Source organism: Sapajus apella, unplaced genomic scaffold (genome assembly GCF_009761245.1).
Source record: "Sapajus apella isolate SASKATOON/1434 unplaced genomic scaffold, GSC_monkey_1.0 scaffold1005, whole genome shotgun sequence".
In the NCBI taxonomy this organism is placed as follows: Eukaryota; Metazoa; Chordata; class Mammalia; order Primates; family Cebidae; genus Sapajus; species Sapajus apella.
Window position 1 is genome coordinate 1 of NW_022437931.1, and position 10,718 is coordinate 10,718.

The following is a 10,718-nucleotide window of genomic DNA, read 5'->3' on the forward strand; positions in this document are numbered from 1 at the left end:
ACACAGTAGCAGCAGCAAGCATATACAGGCATTTTATGGGGCAAAAAATTGTTACAAGTGGGGCGAATGCAAAAAAGCTTCAAGCCACAAACACACACTTGTTCAGCCTCAGAGTGTCTGCTCTGAAGAAGGGCTTTATGATTGTAGTCAATGTGAGAAAGCTTTCACCTGCAAGAACACACTTGTTCAGCACCAGCAAATTCACACTGGACCAAAGACATTTGAGTGTAGTGAATGTGGAGAATCCTTTAGCAAAAAGTGCCACCTAAACTTACCTAAGATAGTTTACACTGGAGAAGGGCCTGATGAATGCAGTGATCATGGGAAAGGCTTTATCCATAAATCTGAATTCATTCACCACCAGAGACGTCACACCAGAGGAGTGCGTTATGAGTGTGGTGAATGTAGGAAAACCTTTAGCTACAAATCTAACCTCATTGAACACCAGAGAGTTCACACTGGAGAAAGGCCTTATAAATGTGGTGAGTGCGAGAAATCCTTTAGACAAAGCTCTAACCTTTTCCGACACCAGAGAGTTCACTCTGGAGAAAGGCCTTATCAGTGCTGTGAATGTGGGAAATCCTTTAGAGAATTCTCTCACCTCATTCGACACCGCAGCATTCACACTGGTGATAGGCCTTATGAGTGCAGTGAATGTGAGAAATCATTTAGCCGCAAATTTATCCTGATTCGACACCAAAGAGTTCACACTGGAGAAAGGCCTTATGAATGCAGTGAACGTGGAAAATCTTTTACCCGCAAATCTGACCTCATTCAACACAGGAGAATTCATACTGGCACAAGACCTTATGAGTGCAGTGAATGTGGCAAATCTTTTAGACATTGCTCTGGCCTCATTCAGCACCGAAGACTTCATACTGGGGAAAGGCCTTATGAGTGTAATGAATGTGGTAAGTCTTTTAGCCAAAGTGCTAGCCTCATTCAACACCAGAGAGTTCACACTGGAGAAAGACCTTATGAATGTAGTGAATGTGGGAAATCCTTTAGCCAGAGCTCTACCCTCATTCAGCACCAGAGAGGTCACACTGGAGAAAGACCTTATGAGTGCAGTGAATGTGGGAAACTCTTTACCCACAAATCTAACCTTATTCAACACCAAAGAGTTCACTGGAGAAAGGCCTTATGAATGCAGTGAATGTGGGAAATCTAACCTCATTTAGCTGAGGAAAGTTCACACTGAAGAAAAGCCTTAAATGTGAAGGGAATGTGCTGTTTCGAATGTGCTGTTTCTTTATTTGGTATAATAGCACTGGAGGAGACTGTGGGAGCCATCTTCCTAAATTTAAACTTTCAGCATCTACAATGGGGGATTCTATGTAAGCTTCAGGTATGTGGGAAGCTTTGAGGAGCTTCATTGTAATTTGTAATCTGTGCAGGGCCATAGCCTGATTTATGTCACTGCCCATTTCTGAGGCTGAAGCCATTTTACCTCTACCACCTGGCAGGTATACACAATGTGCATGAGTCACTTCCCCACAGTGCTCAGAGAAATAAACCTCTGTATTCTCCCATTTGCTTGGGGAAATTATTAATAGCCCAAGGATGCAGGAGGTACTCATGTCCTTTCTCTGACTTTAGAGTATAGACCTGTCCCATTTGTGGTCCAGAGGAGTCAATCTGAGTTACACTGTCAGCTTTCTAAGAAGGATTACTTTTTTTGGTCTCACGTGATGCTTGTAATGAATTTTTCCAGATTCTGATTCACCAGCTTGGAAACTGCTTGGTGCACATTGCTCTGATTTGTGATCTTTTTATAAAGGTTTTAAAAAGGCTGGGCACCGTGGCTTAGTCCTGTAATCCCAGCACTTTGGGAGGCAGTGGCAGGCAGATCAGCTGAGTCCAGGTCAGCAGCCTGACCAACGTGTTGAAACCCATCTCTACTGAAAATACAGAAGTAGCCCGGCATGGTAGAAGGCGCCTTTAATCCTAGCTACTTGGGAGGCTGAGGCAGGAGAATCACTTGCACCCAGGAGGCAGAGGTTGTAGTGAGCCGAGATCGCACCATTGCCCGGCAGCCTGGGTGACGAGCGAAACTGTCTTAAAACAAAGATTTTTAAAAATTTATGCACCTTTAATCTTGGGGTTTCTATTCATTGTATACAATGATTTATAAGCAGAATAGTGATATGAGCATGAAGGGGTGGACAGATTTTGTGGAGATCTCAAATTTTCTGTGCTCATAAGGGACAGTGTGATGGCAGAAGCAGGTTTTTGTCCTGTATTGATGTAATTGGCCTGCTGCCCAAGGCCTCAAAGTAAAGACTGCCAGGCTTTGTGTTCCTGTATTGTGATCTGTTGCCATTTTTGTGAGGTCAGAGGTCACCATGAAAAGGAGGCAGTTGGTCAAAACTCACGTGCTGATCAGTAGTGGGATCGCGCCTGTGAATAGCCACTGAGTCCAGCCTTGGCAACATACTGAGATGCCATCTCAAAAAGAAAAAAAAGAAAAAAGAAGAGGCAGTTGTGACAATGTGCAGTGCTTCCGTGAACGTAAATTTTGTTCAGTTATTCACAAGAAATACCACATAATTCTTAGCACCATTGAGGGGAATCTGTTTCCCAGGTCCTGCAAAGGAGCCATGTGCCATGATGTGTAAGTCAGTGTAGGCTGATTCCATTTGTTTTCAGACTATAGGTGTAGAGGTGAAGTTCCAGGCACAACTGTAATTGGGACCAAAACTCTAGGCAAATGGGGAGTAGAGAAGACTGCAGTAAATTAGATGGAATGAACTTCTAAAAGTTCATCTACAAATTTTCCAGTGAATATGGCTGTGTGGGATCAGTGAGTACAGAAATTCTCAGGATTTTGTAACCATTTCTTTTCTTTTTTTTTTTTTTTTGAGACGGAGTTTCGCTCTTGTTACCCAGGCTGGAGTGCAATGGCGCGATCTCGGCTCACCGCAACCTCCGCCTCCTAGGTTCAGGCAATTCTCCTGCCTCTGCCTCCTGGGTAGCTGGGATTACAGGCACGCACCACCATGCCCAGCTAATTTTTTGTATTTTTAGTAGAGACGGGGTTTCACCATGTTGACCAGGATGGTCTCGATCTCTTGACCTTGTGATCCACCCGCCTCGGCCTCCCAAAGTGCTGGGATTACAGGCTTGAGCCACCGCGCCTGGCATAACCATTTCTTATGGCTGAGATCAGTGTCAGAAAAGAGTCCATAAAGGTTTTGTGGCTCCTTATATCCTCTATGGGCTGTTCATCTCAAGGCCATTGCTATGCAGGCAGGAGAATAAGAATAGAGAGAAGTTGAGAGAGAATTCTGCAATTCAGGAATGTGGCTTTTGTGACTCAGCCAGTGTTTTCCTATTAATTCAGGTGGCAACAGTCTTCATTGCTTGCCAAAATTTTCTGCCCCTGAGGCAGGGTTGCCTTGCTCTCAGGGCATAAGGAGAGAGAGAGATGGTAGAGTCCGTATCAGGTTACCAACCTGACTTTCAAAAAAAAGAAGTGGAACATCTAGGCTCTTAATTTTGAACCACTTTTTAAAGCTTTATGAAGGTCTAATTTGTATAATTGACATGCAACAAAGTATCCATATCCAAAATGCACAGTTTGGTAAAGCCATGAAACCATCATCACAACCATGAAAATGAATTTACCTGTCACCCATATATTTTTTGTATCCTTTTATAATCTCTTTCTGCCTTCTCCAGCTTTTCATGGATCAACTGATTTCCTTTACAGTAAATTAGTTTGCATTTTCTGGAATTTTAAATTTTATATATATACATACACACACACACACACACACACGGACTTTTTTTTCTTACTGATTTTCTTCATGCTGTATAAGTATTTTGAGGTTCAGCAATGATGAATATTTGTGTTGCTGAGTCTCATGCTGTTCTGTGGATAAGTCATTGTTTATCCATGTGTTTAGGGACATTTATGTTATTTATAGATTTTTGTATATTACAAATAAAGCTGCTGTAACTACATGCGTTCGGTTCTTTATATGGACGTGTTTTATTTTCCTTATGTTAATAACTCAAACTGTAATGTGTAAGTTACAATGTAGGTGAATGTCTGACATTTTAAGAAATGCCAAACTGATCTAAATGGATGTTTCCTATTGTATTCCCACCAAGGGTGTATGAGAGTTCCAGTTCTTCTACATCCCTGCCAGAGCTTCATATGGCCAATCTTTTTTATTTTAGCTCTTTTAATATATGAGTAGTGGTTTGTTTAGAAAGAAAGGCTTAAAAAAAAAAAAAAGAAATATATGAGTAGTGGGATTACCCTAAAACTTCATGATGTTAAGCATTTTTTAATGTTTTTATTTGCCACCTGTGTACCTTTGGTAAAATATCTGTTCATATGTTTTCTCTGCTTTTTTTAAGATGAGTTTATATTTAAAAAAAATTAAAACACAGTGCCAAATAGCTATCTTTAGTAATAAAGACATGTTGGAATTTTCCTCATTATTCTATGATACAATTTCTTTGTTGTGTTTAACAATTCTTTTTCTATCGGAGGAAATTTTTTCCTTTCTTTTTTTTTTTTTTTTTTTTTGAGACTGGGTCTCACTGTTGCCCAGACAGAGTGCTGTGGTACCATCATGGCTCACTACAGCTTCAACATCCCAGGCTCAGGGGATTCTACTGCCTCAGCCTCCCAAGTAGCTGGGACTACAGGTGTGTGGCTAACTTTGCCTGGCTAATTTTTTGTTTTTCTAGAGATGGGGTTTTGCCATTTTGCCCAGGTTGGTCTTGAACTCCTGGACTCGATATCCTCCTGCGTTGGTCTCCGAAAGTGCTGGGATTACAGATATGAGCCACCATACTTGGTCCTCAATTTCATTCTCATTTTTTCATTATTTATTTTGAGACAGAGTCTTGCTCTGTTGCCCCGTCTGGAGAGCAGTGGCGCAATCTCGGCTCACAGCAACCTCTGCCTCCCAGGTTCAAGCAATTCTCATGCCTCAGCCTCCCAAGTAGCTGGGACTGCAGGTGTGCACCACCACACCCAACTCATTTTGTATTTTTAGTACAGACAGGGTTTTGCTATGTTGGCCAGGCTGGTCTGGAATGCCTTGTCCTCCAAAAGTGTTGGGATTACAGGTGTGAACTACCATGCCTCACCCAAATTTTTAATTTTTTAAATTATTATACTCCTGGGGTATATGTGCAGAACGTGTTACATAGGTATACACATGCCATGATGGTTTGCTGCATCCATCCCCCATCGTCTACATTAGATATTTCTCCTAATGCTATCCCTTCCCATATCCCTACCCCCTGCTGTCCTGCCTCTGGCCCCCCGACCCCCTGACAGGCCTCAGTGTGAGATGTTCCCCTCCCTGTGTCCATGTGTTCTAATGAAAGCACATGGTTTAATACCTACTTATGAGTGAGAACATGCTGTGTTTGGTTTTCTGTTCTGGTGTCAGTTTGCTGAGAATGAGGGTTTCCAGCTTTACCCATATTCCTTCAAAGGACATGAACTCATCCTTTTTGATGGCTGTATAGTGTTCCATGGTGTATATGTGCCACATTTTCTTTTTATCCAGTCTGTCTTTGATGGGCATTTGGGTTGGTTCCAAGTCTTTGCTGTTGTAAACAGTGCTGCAGTAAACACATGTGTGCATGTGTCTTTATAATAGAATGATTTATAATCCTTCGGGTATATACCCAGTAATGGGATTGCTAGGTCAAATGGTATTTCTATTTTTACATCCTTGAGGAATCGCCACACTGTCTTCCACAATGGTTGAACTAATTTACACTCCCACCAACAGTGTAAAATAATTCCTATTTCTCCACATCCTCTCCAGCATCTGTTGTCTCCTGATTTTTTTTTTTTTTTTTTAAGAGATGGAGTTTCGCTCTTGTTACCCAGGCTGGAGTGCAATGGCGCGATCTCGGCTCACCGCAACCTCCGCCTCCTAGGTTCAGGCAATTCTGCCTCTGCCTCCTGAGTAGCTGGGATTACAGGCACGCGCCACCATGCCCAACTGATTTTTTGTATTTTTAGTAGAGATGGGGTTTCACCATGTTGACCAGGATGGTCTCGATCTCTTGACCTCGTGATCCACCCGCCTCGGCCTCCCAAAGTGCTGGGATTACAGGCGTGAGCCACCGCGCCCGGCCCGTCTCCTGATTTTTTTAATGATCGCCATTCTAACTGGTGTGAGATGGTATCTCAATGTGGTTTTGATTTGCATTTCTCTAATGAGCGTGATGATGAGCTCATTTTCATGTTTGTTGACTGCATAAATGCCTTCTTTTGAAAAATGACTTTTCATGTCCTTCTTGATGGGGTTGTTTTTTTCTTGTAAATTTGTTTAAGTTCTTTGTAGATTCTGGATATTAGCCCTTTGTCAGATGGGTAGATTGCAAAAATTTTTTCCCATTCTGTTGGTTGCTGGTTCACTCTAATGATAGTTTCTTTTGCCTAGGTTTTCTTCTAGGGTTTTTATGGTGTTAGGTCTTATGTTTAAATCTTTAGCTTGGGGGAGGGGGTAGCGTTACTAGTTAGTAATTTTCTTTTAAAAATTCCTCACCACCTATTTCAGATTTTCATATTTCACATTTTCGTGTGTGTGTGTGTGTGTGTGTGTGTGTGTGTGTGTGTGTGTGTAGGTGTGTGTAGACAGGGTCTCCTAGGCTAGTTTCTAACTCTGTATACTAGATATTGATGAAATGAGTAATTAAGATCTGTTCCAAATGGACAGGTTTATGGTGGTGACAAACCGGGAAACACAATGTGTCTTTTGCTATCACAACATGGGCAGCCTGGAAATAAACATTACAGGTACTGTATGTGCTGGCTGTGAGACAGGTGTGCAGTGGTGACAGCACACCCTAGCAACATACACATACATCTGTGGCATACACTGACAGATGTAGGAAGCTGACACTCCCCAGTACAGTCTGGAGCCATACATGTAAGCCACATCCACAACAGAAAACATGTATGAGAAACATGAAACACACAGGCATGTGCAAAACACGCAAGGGACCTGTGAGACAGGATGGAGATACTGAAACACCATAGCAGTCTCCACAGAGACTTGTGGGACAGACATGTGATAGGAACACCCAAAAATCTGATGTGTGGGCCACAAACACAATTGCACTATCTCTGTGTGCCAATTGTGATGCGGCAGGCACAACCTGAGGTGATAATATTACTACCTACACCCATCACTGCATACTACATGATGTACTGGTGAGAGTCAGATCAGAGAACTGGTTCATACACCAGCACAACCTGGAAATGTACATGTGTGAGCAGGTTTGATCTAGGCAGGAGAAGAGGATGTTTATGGGCTTTATAGAAGGGCTCAGCCCAGATTCAGCCAGTTTCAGAAGTAGCTGGTCAACTGCAGGTGGGAGAATGAACACTCTTGGGACTTAGTACTCATTGTCAGTCATTGATTTTACACAGGGGTAGGGAGGAGCAGCTGAGACTAAGGACACCTTCTAGAGGGATGGGTGGGGAAAGCCATGGGTACAGAGACATGGTGATGATCATATTGGACATTCTCAACTCTTCATCTTCCCTCCAGTGTCTGCAATAGTGACTGATAACTGAGTGACAGTTCAGTGTGGTGTGGAGGAAGCATCCTCTGGTGGTGTTTGGATGCCAGGAATGAATGAATTGGACCCTAGGAATAAATCATTGCATGTGGTTGTGACAGAGTGATGTGGTGGAGTGCCACCAGTTACCCTGTTGGAGGTGTTCAGGCAGTGGCAATGGTGACCATGCGAAGCAGGTTTATGGGGAAGGACTTGAGGCCCCAGGTAACAATGTCCCAGTGTAGTTACTTATGTTCTGGGCTTAGCAGACTGGGCAGAGAGGAATCTGCCTAGAGTCTCCTTCATTTCCAGTCAAGGGAATAAAGGGAACAAGGGAAGCCAACCCAGTTCAGTGTAGACCTCAGCTGCTTATGTGAGAAACACTCACCCATCCAAACCCAAAGAATAGACTTAGAGGCGTGAATAGTGAAAGTGAGACTTTCAGTAACAGTCTTGCAAGATTGGGTGTCTGGCAGGCAGGCACATCTGGGGCAGTCACAACAGGTAATTTATCTCCTCGCTTGCAAATCCCTGTCCCTCCCCCCGGAGTTCCTCCTTGGTCAAGTACTACGGGGTTACAATCTTCCCAGATGTCACCTAAGTTTCATTATCTCACTTAAAAGGTTAAATGCCAATCCCCTTCCCTGCTTAAGTTTTGATTTCCCAATAACAAAACTTTCTTCCTTTTTATGGGCTGACCCCTCATCTACATTCTGTGCTCATCGTGACCTAGGTGCATGAGCCATGCAGTTTGTTACATTTGCAGGCTGGCTGCCAGTACTTAGATTTATCAGGCTTTAAAAATGGGCTATTTAGCCAGGCGCTGTGGCTCACACCTGTAATCCCAGCTCTTAGGGAGGCAGAGGCGGGAGGATAGCTTGAGCCCAGGAGTTCGAGACCTGCCTGGGCAATATAGCGAGACCCTGTTCTCCACAAAAAGGAAAAAAACAAAAAGACAAAAAAAAAAAAAAAGGGCTATTTAAAATATTTTCTCGGCGGGGTGCAGTGGTTCACGCCTGTAATTCCAGCATTTTGGGAGGCCAAGGCAGGCGGATCACAAGGTCAGGAGATCAAGACCATCCTGGCCAACATGGTGAAACTGCATCTCTATTAAAATACAAAAAAAATTAGCTGGGCGTGGTGGTGCGTGCCTGTAGTCCCAGCTACTCAGGAGGCTGAGGCAGGGGAATAGCTTGAACCCGGGAGGCGGAAGTTGTAGTGAGCTGAGATCTGTGCCACTGCACTCTAGCCCGGCGACAGAGCAACACTCCATGTAGAAAAACAAAACAAACAATGGTCCTGTATGAATGTTGCCTGCCCTCTCTGAACTGCAGATACGTTAAGAGACAGGAATGATCATTCCTCTCTACTCTTTTTGGGGGAAAGGAGGAATAAGTAAATGAGGTAATCCTTAGGAAGCTGGTCAATATTAGCCCCACATGAAAATAGTAGTCTTGATTGTCAGCATCCAGGGAAGTCTGCACAGTGCCCTGCGGGGCCTGAGAAGGCTCCTCAGAAGAGTCAAAATGAGATGGGGTCTGGCACCAAGCACAGACGGAATAGAAAGGTAGTGGGCTGGAGGTCCTTCGGTCTGGGTTGAATTCAGGATTTCCTATTTCTCTTCATGGGTTTATAAGCAAGCGACACACTCTTAGGGGATGTTTACTCCTGTGCAAAATGGAGATGATGAGTGGACCCATCTAGGGGCCATTAAGATGATGTACAGAGTTGAGGTTTACAGGGCATGGGTCAGAGAGGGCTTCATGCACAGCCACTGTTTTGGTGGACAGCAGCTATTGTTAGGGTTGTGATTGCCCTCAACTCATGAGGGGAGGAGAGATTTCCTTTTGGAATGGGGACCGCTGGTGAGAGGGAGATGGAGATATTTACAGCTCAGCCCCCATTTCCAAGAGCTGCAGGTCTCTCTCACCTACCATGTGCTTTGTCCATCATACCCCTGGGCTCCTGTCCCAGCCAGGAGGTCCTATGGGGCCACAGACCCAAAGATGTGAAAATATCCAAACTGAATCAGAGAGAGAGAGAGAAGACTACCAAAAAGTGTGTTCTGGAAACAGAAAAGTAAGCAAAATTGAGAAAAAGCAATATCTGTTTAGACAATCCCAGAAAATTTTCAAAAATTAGTAAAAGGGGCCGGGTGTGGTGGCTCACGCTTGTAATCCCAGCACTTTGGGAGGCCGAGGCGGGTGGATCACGAGGTCAAGAGATCAAGACCATCCTGGTCAACATGGTGAAACCCCGTCTCTACTAAAACCACAAAAAATTAGCTGGGCATGGTGGCGCATGCCTGTAGTCCCAGCTACTCAGGAGGCTGAGGCAGGAGAGTTGTTTGAACCCAGGAGGCGGAGGTTGCGGTGAGCCGAGATCGCGCCATTGCACTCCAGCCTGGGTAACAAGAGCAAAACTCCATCTCCAAAAAAAAAAAAAAAATTAGTAAAAGGTATAAAACTCTGCATATCTCATAGATAATAAATATGAAGAAAACCACATGCATACCTATTTTACTTAGCAAGACTTCTAAGAAACAAAGCCAAGAAACAAAGCCAAGAAACAAAATGCTAAAACTGGCCAGGGTTGAATACACTGCTTTCAAAAGAGCAATGATTTGAGCTTATTCCTCAAATGAAGGGAGGCAGATGGCAATGGAATAATACCTTTGATGTGCTATGAAAGAACACCATTCTCAACCTGGAATATTAAGCTAAGCATAAATGTTCTTCAAAAATGAATGACAGGTAAACATATCTTCAGAGAGAGAGAAAAAAAAGCATCTATAGCCAGCAAATCTACTTTAACAGAATAATAAAGGGAAGTCTTTGGGTAGAAAGAAGCACTGTGAGAGAGAAATACAGAATTGTGTGAAGGAATGAAGAACAACATAAACAAAGATAAATAAGTAAATGTTAATTTAATGCTGGTATGGCCGGGCGCGGTGGCTCAAGCCTGTAATCCCAGCACTTTGGGAGGCCGAGGTGGGTGGATCACGAGGTCAAGAGATCGAGACCATCCTGGTCAACATGGTGAAACCCCGTCTCTACTAAAAATACAAAAAATTAGCTGGGCATGGTGGCGGGTGCCTGTAATCCCAGCTACTCAGGAGGCTGAGGCAGGAGAATTGCCTGAACCTAGGAGGCGGAGGTTGCGGTGAGCCG

The 10,718-nt window shown here is 43.7% G+C and overlaps 1 pseudogene; it reads left to right on the plus strand.

The window, feature by feature from the left end:
- The first annotated feature begins 4 nt into the window (after positions 1-4).
- On the plus strand, positions 5-2,828 carry LOC116546515 (annotated as a pseudogene).
- Positions 2,829-10,718: the final 7,890 nt, after the last annotated feature.